This window comes from Bison bison, unplaced genomic scaffold, assembly GCF_000754665.1.
Source record: "Bison bison bison isolate TAMUID 2011002044 unplaced genomic scaffold, Bison_UMD1.0 scf7180017864280, whole genome shotgun sequence".
Taxonomy (NCBI): domain Eukaryota; kingdom Metazoa; phylum Chordata; class Mammalia; order Artiodactyla; family Bovidae; genus Bison; species Bison bison.
The window spans coordinates 7,721,285-7,730,611 of record NW_011494852.1 but is presented as its reverse complement, the minus strand read 5'-3'; the positions used below and the strand labels follow the sequence as shown (position 1 = coordinate 7,730,611).

The 9,327-nt window shown below is 49.2% G+C and overlaps 1 protein-coding gene across 2 annotated transcripts in view; it reads right to left on the bottom strand.

Moving 5' to 3' along the window:
* The window catches only part of PLD3 (phospholipase D family, member 3), a 19,395-nt gene extending 10,210 nt beyond the window's left edge, over positions 1 to 9,185 (bottom strand). For both annotated transcript variants that reach the window (XM_010849233.1, XM_010849234.1), the window contains exon 1: positions 9,082 to 9,185. The gene's annotated coding sequence lies outside the window, so the exon portion shown is untranslated. The remainder of the gene's footprint in view (positions 1 to 9,081) is intronic.
* Positions 9,186 to 9,327: the final 142 nt, after the last annotated feature.

Below are 9,327 nucleotides of genomic sequence, written 5' to 3'. Positions count from 1 at the left end.
GGATATATGTATATGTGTGACCGAGCCCCTTCCCTGTTCACCTGAAACTACCACAACATGGTTAATTGACTATATCCCAATACAGAATGTTTTTGGTGTTAAAAAAAAAAATCCAGGCTCCAGCTGAAGGGATAAAGAGGGTTTCCCATCTACCATCTCGTATCTCCGAAACAGAATTTAAGGCCACAGCTGTAGAAATAAGTTGGAGGGATTCCCCCTTTCCCGCCCACCTCTCTCAATGAAAGAGGGGCAGGACCCCCTTTCCCCTACCCAGGCAGGAAGTGCACAAAGGTAGAGAAGGGTTATTATTGAAAGAAGAAACAGCGTCAGAAGTGGTTGCCTTGACAACAGGATTTGGGGGTGCGTCAGGATCGCTTTTTATCCTACGCCTATTTTCTTTTTTAAAATCGTGAAATATGAGCGACTTACAGAAGAGAAAAATATCTCTGTGCGGGTTAAAAAAATAATTATAAAGCGAACACAGGTGTTGACGCGTCCCAGGTTTTGTCAGGTTTTTAAAAATTCATTCCACGCATTAATGTGATTTAAAAAAAAAGAAAATTCCAAAAGGGAGTTTGGTTCACCACTCACCGCAAGATCCAGCCTAGACCTGAAAGGATAATTTGAAAACCCCTTCCCCCTCAACGTCTGATCCCAGTTTGGATAAAGGCAGAAGAGCACAAGTAGGGATTCCCCCACCCCCACCCCACCCCCACCCCATCACAGGGAGCCAGCCAAAAAGAGTATGGATCCAGCAAAGAATAGCAACAGATCAAGCTTATCTGATCTCCGTAGGTCACCAAGAGAAACAGAAGGTAACAGTCTTCGATAAGGCTGACCGCAGGGTCCAAGGGTGGGGGAGGGGAGGCATGGCGCAGGAAACAAGTTTGCCTTTTATTTGCCCTTGGTGAGAAACGCTTTATTTAAGACTATGTGGTTGGAACAGAAGGTGAGGTGAAATTAGGGAAGCTAGTAGTAGTATTAGTTGCTCATTTGTGTCGGACTCTTTGCGACCCCACGGACTGTAGCCCTCCAGGGTTCCCTGTTCACGGGATTCTCCAGGCAAGAATACCGGAGTGGGTTGCCATTCCCTTCCCTAGGAGGGAAGCTAAGATCAACGGAAACAAAACTGGGGAAAGGTAGGGCTAGAAGATGTGAGGGATGGTGCACAGCACGGTGAGGCAGGGGAACTGGGGTGGCCGCTGATAAACCAAAATTACAAAGAAAATAGACTCGATGGACATGAGTTTGAGCAAGCTCTGGGAGCTGGTGATGGACAGGGAAGTCTGGCATGCTGCAGTCGGTGGGGTTGCAGAGTCTGATGTGACTGAGCGACTGAACTGAAGACGCCTTTTATTCAGTTTGTTAGCAATCTTTTGGCTTTCAAATTGTGCCATGATGACAAGTCTTTACTGATGGGTTGAATTCTGACTTGCTATATTTTTATCAAAGCAAACGCACCTAGCTACTTCAAAAGAAAACCAGTACTGGAGAGGTGGTGTAGGTTGCATTAGATTGGTGAGGCAGTTAACACTTGTGGCATCCGGAGCCAGATGCCTGATCTTAATATGAACCTCAGTATGTATGCGATTATTTGATTTCAGAGAACTGACAACACATCTGTGCCTTGGTGTCCCCATCTGCAAAATGGGCAAAGTAACAATACTGCCCACTTTTCACAAGGCTGTTCATTAATTTTGCACACCTTTATTGTGCACAGGTATTGTTTTAAGCACTGGGGAGATCACTGTGAACAAAACAGACTTGAAGACAGACCAAAAAAAAAAGTAAATTATATGTTAGAAGATAATATATGCTATAAAGACTCAGGGGAGAGGGACGGGGTTGGGGTGGGGGTGGGATTACTTGCACTTGAAAATGAGGAGGACAAGGAAGGCTGCACAGAGAAGGGGATACCTGAGAAAAAAACTTCAAGGAGGGGAGGAAGAGAGCTACAGAACAGTATTCTAAGTGCAAAGGCCCTGAGGCAGGAGTATGCCTGTGGGGATAGAGAAGAGCAAGCAGGCATGTATCTGCAGTGGAATGGCAGTGCGGGGAGGGAGAGGAGGTGAATCAGAGGTCACAGGACCAGATTATGCAGAGCTACCTGGACTGTGGCAAGAATGGGGCCAAGGGTAGGTTCTGGGCAGAGGAGGAAATATGATCTCCTCTGGGGGTGAGTGAGTTGAATGGTGGCCTCAAAACTGGTAAGTTGGATGTGGTCATCATTCCTGGAACTTGTGAATGTGACCTTATTCAGTGGACCTGGAGTCTCATTATATATATTAGCATATGACACACTCAGAGGTGCCATGACAGTTCCAAAGCCGGCCCAGGCCCAAAAGTCGGTGGTGGCTCAATTCCTGGAAATCTTACCACCCTTTCTCCAAGATAGTTAGAACAATCCTTCTACTCATTAGCCTATGAAATTACCCAGCCCAGGGACTTCCCTGCTGGTCCAGTGATTATAATAAGACTCAGCACTTCCACTGCAGGGGGCATGGGTTTGATCCCTGATGGGGGAACTAAGATTCTTCATGCTGCCCAGTGCAGCCAAAAAAAGAAATTACTCAGCCCATAAAAATTAACCACTCCCTATTTCAGGGACTCTTGCCTTCTGAGATGGCCCACACTCTGTGGAGCGTGTTTCTCCCAGGGCCGTTCTTGCTTCTTGAGATGAACCACATCCTGTCTATGGAATGTGTCTCTCTCTAAATAAATCCACTTTTCACCTATCACTTTGTCCCTCACTGAATTTTCTGTGCTGAGACGTAAAGAACCTAAGCTTCATTAAATCCTGAGACCAGGTGTGTGATTTAGATGAAAAGAAAGTAGGTTTCAGTCCCAGTTTGGGTTTTGGCTGTTTTGAGTCCCAGCCTGTACAACTGAATTGTGCAGTTTCACCAGCCCATTGAATATCTCCCTGTCCCCTTGGCGTGTGCCTTGCCTGACCCTGGGTGTGACACCATAGCCCAGGGACAAGGAGGAAACAAAACCCACTGGGCTTCTGAGACCTGTGTTGGGTCACAGTTCCCTAAACACCCCCACCCCTGGTGAGGGTGGGAGACTTGATCCCCCTTCCACAGAAGTGCTCTGGACTGATGAATCCAGGGTTCAAATCCCACCTCTGTCACTTTTTTTCAGAAATTTTCTTATATATAAATAAATAAATATACGGCTGCATCAGGGCTTAGTTGCAGCACGTGGGATCTTTAGTTGTGGCATGTGGGATCTAGTTCCCTGACTAGGGCTTGAATCCGGGTCCCTCCTGCTTTGGGAGCGTGGACTCTTAGCCACTGGACAGCCAGAAGCCCTCTGTCACTTTCATACTCAGTGACATTGGGCACAGGGCTTTATTTCTTTGAGCCCTGCTGGCCTCATTCATAAAAAGAGGATTGGGACTTCCTTAGCCCACTCCATGTTCTTGCCTGGAGAATCCCAGGAATGGGAGCCTAGTGGGCTGCCGTCTATGGGGTCACACAGTCGGACACGACTGAAGTGACTTAGCAGCAGCAGCAGTTCAGTAAAGACTCTGTGCTTCCACTGTATGGCGTGCAGGTTCGATCCCCAGTTGGGGAACTAAGGTCCAGTATACCATGTGGCATGGTCAGGAAAAAAAAAAGGATCACTTTATGCCTGTCTGGGGAGTGGTGGCTGCTTTAAGAGGGTGGGCCTCACAGTCCCCAAGCCCTTGATTCATATCTCAGCTCTGTGCTTTACCTGGAGAAGAGACTACCTTTTCTGAGCCTCACTTGCATTCTTCAGAACACTGGGGAGACTAATATACCAACATGACATTTGCTGGGCAGAGTCAATGAAACCCATCCACAACAGTCACTTCACACAGATACAAGCTGGCTGGTGAGTTGTGTCCCCTAATACCCTGAACACACTACTTATCACAGATAAACTTATATATGTGTCCCTTGAAAAGCTAAGTCTATGTCTGATTTATTCCTCTACCCACCAAGTGCCCAGCACATTGTAAATGTTTGTTTTTCTTCTGAAAACAGAAGAAAAGAGCAGTAGAAGAGAGAAAAGACTTTAGATGTCGCTTTAAGATTCAGTGACACTGAATTCCTACACAATGATCAGTAGCTTGTGTTCTGAGCCTGGGGCAATAGGGTAGGTACAGATAGTAGCACTTCAGCCTGAGGGTAAAATTCAGGGTGGGCCACTTAGCTGCTAAAGCACCTCTGAAGCACTGGACAGGCCACACCTTAGGAAACATTTACAAACCTAGGGACCTTCTGCATGGTTCAAAACAGACCAGTTCTTGGTTTAAAGGGGCCAATTTTCATTTGATTGTGCAGACCCCTTTGGACCGACCGCACAATCGTCTGTGATCAAGTCTACAGAAAATAGTACGGAGCACTGGTTTTGTAAACGTTTTTGTTTTTAGAGGTAGAACCTTTGTTTCAAAGGACCCCAGAAGGTGCCCCTTCCAGGGATAGAAGATGCTCGGTCTGAAAAACAAATCAGTAAAAAAAAAAAAAAAAAGCAAAAAAAGGCATACACGAACCACCCCAACCCACCCCCACCACCATGAATGGTGAATACTTGGGAACTGGAACTCAAAAGCTGTCCCATCCCTACTCAAGCCCGCTCTGTGGCTGCCCACTGCCTTCGGGACAAAGTGCAACTGTCTTATGATGCCCTCCTGGGCTCTCCAGGGACAGTGCCTGTGCACCTTCCCCATCTGACAGTTTCAGTTCCTCTGACTTCAAAGCTGTCTGTGACTCGTATCTCCTCCTTGAACTTCAGCTCTGCAAGTCCCATGGCCTCCTAGATACCTCCACCCAGGTGTCCCTAAGCCCCTTATACCCATGTCTCCAACTGTCCTTAGCATCTCTCCCTAACCTGCCCCTCCCCTGGGTCCCCATTCCCAGGAGAGCTGTCCTACCCAGCCTTCAGGTCTCGGCCTGTGTTCCACCTTCCCCAGAAAGCCCTGATGCCCCCAGAGTCCTGGGTCCCCCATAACTTATCCACTTGGCCTCCCAAGAGTGTCTCCCACCCACCCTTTTCACCTCCCCTCCAAGGCCATGAACTGGCCTCTCTCACCTGGGTCCCCATTCCAGCCACCTCCTGTGGCTCCCAGCCTCCACTCAAACACTTCTATTTCCCCCTCCGATCTGAGTCTGACTCGCCCCTCACCTGCTCAAATACTCTGTGGCCCTCCAGTGTGCACAGGATAAAGTCTCAGCTTCTCACTGTGGCTCCCAGAGCCCTTTCCTTAATAATCTTTTGGGCTTATGCTTGTACCATTCTCCATGGCCCAGTCATATTTAATATCTTTCAGTTCCTCGAACTGAAACCACACATTTACCACCAAACCTGCCCACAGCTGCCCCTCCTGCCTAGCATACTTTTCTCTCTTCAGGTTGCTCACCTCTATCAGCTTATGTACCGCCTCCTCCAGGAAGCCCTCCCTGACTCCCTGGCTGGTCCAGACATCCTCCATGGGACTGGCAGTCCCCTGGGCTTACCAATCCTAGCCTGGACCCCTCTGCCTGTGCTTCTCCCAACCTGGCCCTGACCACTGGACTGTCACTACCTGATGATGGGTCCAGAATCCACGAGGGGAGGGCCGGGCTGGCTGTCACTGCTGTGTCCCCCATGTCACCCAGCACAGGGACAGTATATGGCAGATGCTCAGTGGCCAGTTCATCCATCTATTCATTCAACTAGTATTTATTCAACTATTGCTGACAAGCCCTGTCTAGAAATTGGAGATGCAGCACAGAAAAACAGAGAAAAAAAAATCCTTAGGAAGGAAGAAATTCTTTTGAGGGAGTGAGACAATAGATCAATGAGTGAAACCTACACTATGTACCTGGGAGAAAAAGAAAACAAGAGAGGGGCGCTGTGGCATCACGTGAAAGTGGTTGACATCGCCATTCAAACAAACAACAGGGACTTCCCATGGTTGAGATGCCATACTTCCAACGCAGGGGGCACAGGTTCGGTCCCTGGTCAGGGAACGAATATCCCACAGGCTGTGTGGCCCCCAAACCCTCCCCCCCAAATCAAACAAATGAAAAAAAAAAACATCTGGGGGAAAAAGCATTATTATCCCTGTTTTTCAGATGAGACAGGGCTCAGGGAAATCACTGCCCAGGTCACACAGGGTTGGTTTGTCGGCTGGGAATCTGATCCCAGAGCTCAGTTCTGTTCCAGGGCACTATACTGTCAAACCAACTCACAAACACAAAATAAGGCGGGGTGTCTTTTCCTTGCTACCCTCCGGGAGGTCTGTGGCTGTGGAAGGGTAGGATATGGGAGAGATAGTGGGGATCCTTATGTTTATTGAACCAGGCACTGCTCAAAACACTTTATATATACAATTCTCAAAACAGTGTTTTTGTTTTGTTTTAGCCTAACTTCCCCCAGGTGACTCTGTGGTAAAGAATCCTCCTGCCAATGCAGGAGACACAGGAGACGCAGGTTCCATCCCTGGGTTGGGAAGATCCCCTGGAGTAGGAAACGGCAACCCACTCCAGTATTCTTGCCTGGAGGATCCCATGGACAGAGGAGCCTGGCAGGCTACAGTCCATAGGGTTGCAAAGAGTCAGACACGACTTAGGGGCTCAACAACAACAAACAGATAAGTGAACTAAAGACCTAGAGCAGTTTAGTCATTGGCATAAAGGGACAAAGCCAGGAAGCCAGGATTTGAGCCCAAGCTCCCTAGGGTGCTGGGTAGACAGCCCCCTCTCCTGCTGTCTAATATCTGTAGACCTGTGGTTTCCTCCCTCCCTCCCGAACAGCCTCTCAAAACCTCTACCGACACCCCCCTTCTCCCTCCCCTCAATCTTTGAGAAGGACATTGGAAACTTTCTCCAAGTATAAAGGATATGAGTGCAGCTTTAAAAAAGGACTTCAGTTGTTCTTCCAACCAGGCTGCTCTTGCCAGTCCATCCTTGGTAGAAGTTCTCCAGCTGCTGCTGTGGCTTCATGTCACATCAGATCACATCCGTCCTCTCTTCCAAACCCACCTCACTCAGAGTAAAGCCAAAGTCTTCTCCACGGCCCGTGAGACCTCCCGCTGACTCCCCCATCACCCCGCTGACTTCATCCCCCATCCCTCTCCTCCCTCACTGGCCTCCCCGTTACCCCTTACCAATGCCATGTAGGCTGCTACCTCAGGGCCTTTGCATGTGCTGTTCCCTCTGCCTAGAATGGGGCTACCTTGGTGTCTCAGGCAGTAAAGAATCTGCCTTCAAGGTGGGAGACCTGGGTTCAATCCCTGGGTTGGGAAGAGCCCCTGGAGAAGGGCATGACTACCCACTCCAGTATTCTTCCTTGGAGAATTCCATGGACACAGGCGCCTGGCTGGCTACAGTCCATGGGGTCACAGAGTGGGACACGACTGAGCGACTAACACTTTTACTTTCCGCCTAGAATGCTGTTCTTCCCTCAGAGAGCCATGTCACTCTCTCCCCCTCTTCAAGTCTTTGTTCAAATGTCACCAGGTCACCCTACTTAAAACTACCATCTCTGCATTCCCTATCCCCCCAATATATCATATAGTCTACTTACCCATTTGTGTATTGTCTCTGGCCCTTGCTGTTAATAGACTGTAAACTCCATGAGGCCAGGGAATCTGTTTTGTTCACTCATGTGTCCATATGCCTAGCACAGTCTTGGGCATGTAGAACATGCTTAACAAATATCGATTGAATGAATAACTTGTATTTGCATTCCCATATTACAGATGTAGTAACTGAGGCACTGGGACCTTAAGCCACCTGCCCAAGCTCATGCAGCTATTTAAGTACTAAACAGTAAAACCAAGATTGGCACCTGGGGGGGTCCAGTCCCTGGCACACACTGTAATGACTGTCCTTAGCCACGCTAAGGCAAGCTGAGTGACTAAAATATTCGCCTCTTCACTTGAGGATTTGGGGTTGCTGAGGTTTGATGGTGTGGTGAGACCTGCCTCCTCTCTCTGTACCTCTGATTTTATGAATCAAGGGAGGGTTGGGTCTAAGCTACCTAGAGTCTTCCTCCCACCAAGCCCTGCTGGACTCCTGCTATGGGCTAAGTGCTCTCAATTTGGGGGTGGGAAATCAGTCTGTCCACCAAGGTAAAGAGGGATGGATTAATATTGACATGAGCAAGGTTCTTAATGGCTGATGGGCCACCCTCCCAGGTGTGGTGACGTGGCGGAGGGGAGGACAGCTTGGAGACTGTGACGTGGGACAGCAGGGGTTGGCTGCTGCAGCAGAACTTGTCAGGATAGAGAGAGTGTGACAACCTGGGAATGATGAAGGTAGCTGGGGGGAGGGGAAGAGTGACAAGGAGGAGGGGATGAAGGTGACTGGATGAGGGTGAGGGTGAGATGATTGATTGTATTAGCCACATCGAGCTGGGCATGTCACCAGAATAAACTCGCAGGATCCTCACTCTCATCCCTGACATAGGTGTCCCTGTGTGGGTTTTACAAATGAGGAAGCTAAGTTTGCAAAGGTGTGATGAGATGGTCAAGGTTACCCAGAGGTTTAGCGATGGAGCCAGAATAACGGGCTCTAGTACCTGGTATGTGAGAGGTGACACGGGGAAAATGACAGAGACATGAAGAGAGAGAGAGAGAGAAAAAAAACTCCTAATGAGAAAACACTAGAAGCATTAGGCACAGACAGTGACTGTCAGAGAAGCAACGGTGACAGGGGAGCGATGGAGACATAAAGGATGAGAAAGAAGGGAAACCTGAGTGCGATTTACGAAGGGGAGAGGAGGCGTGCGAAGGTGACATGGGGATATGATGACGATTTATGAGAAGGACTTTGTAAAGTAGCAGCAACAAAAGAGATGTGTAGGCGACAGGAGAAGGAGACACGACAGGAGAGACATTTGGTGGCCATGGAACTTAAAAAGAACGAAATCTTGTTATGGGGATTGATGGCGACATTAGGAGAGTGGTGGAAACACAAGGGAGTGATAACGATTAAAGCAGGATGCAACATAACGGGAGGAACGGAGACATAAAGGGACAGAGGACGATATGAGAGAAGAAATGCATTATAGAGGAAGGACAACATAAAGGCAGCCGAGGCGCCGCGCCCCCAGATCGCACATTACCTGCACTCCAGTTTTCCCACTCCGGGACCCAGCCCCGCTGGTGCCTTCTAGGCTGGAGCCCCGCGCGCCCCCGCCCCCAACCCGCCGCGCGCAGGCGCACTCCGGCTGGACTGCGGACCCGCGGGGGCCAAGCAATGCTTTTCTCATTGGCCGCGCTCCTCGCTAGCGCCGGGCGGGGGAAGCGCCTGGGAGACTGCGGATAGTCACGTGATGGTTGCCCTAGCGCTCTCGCTGGTGACTCTCCCG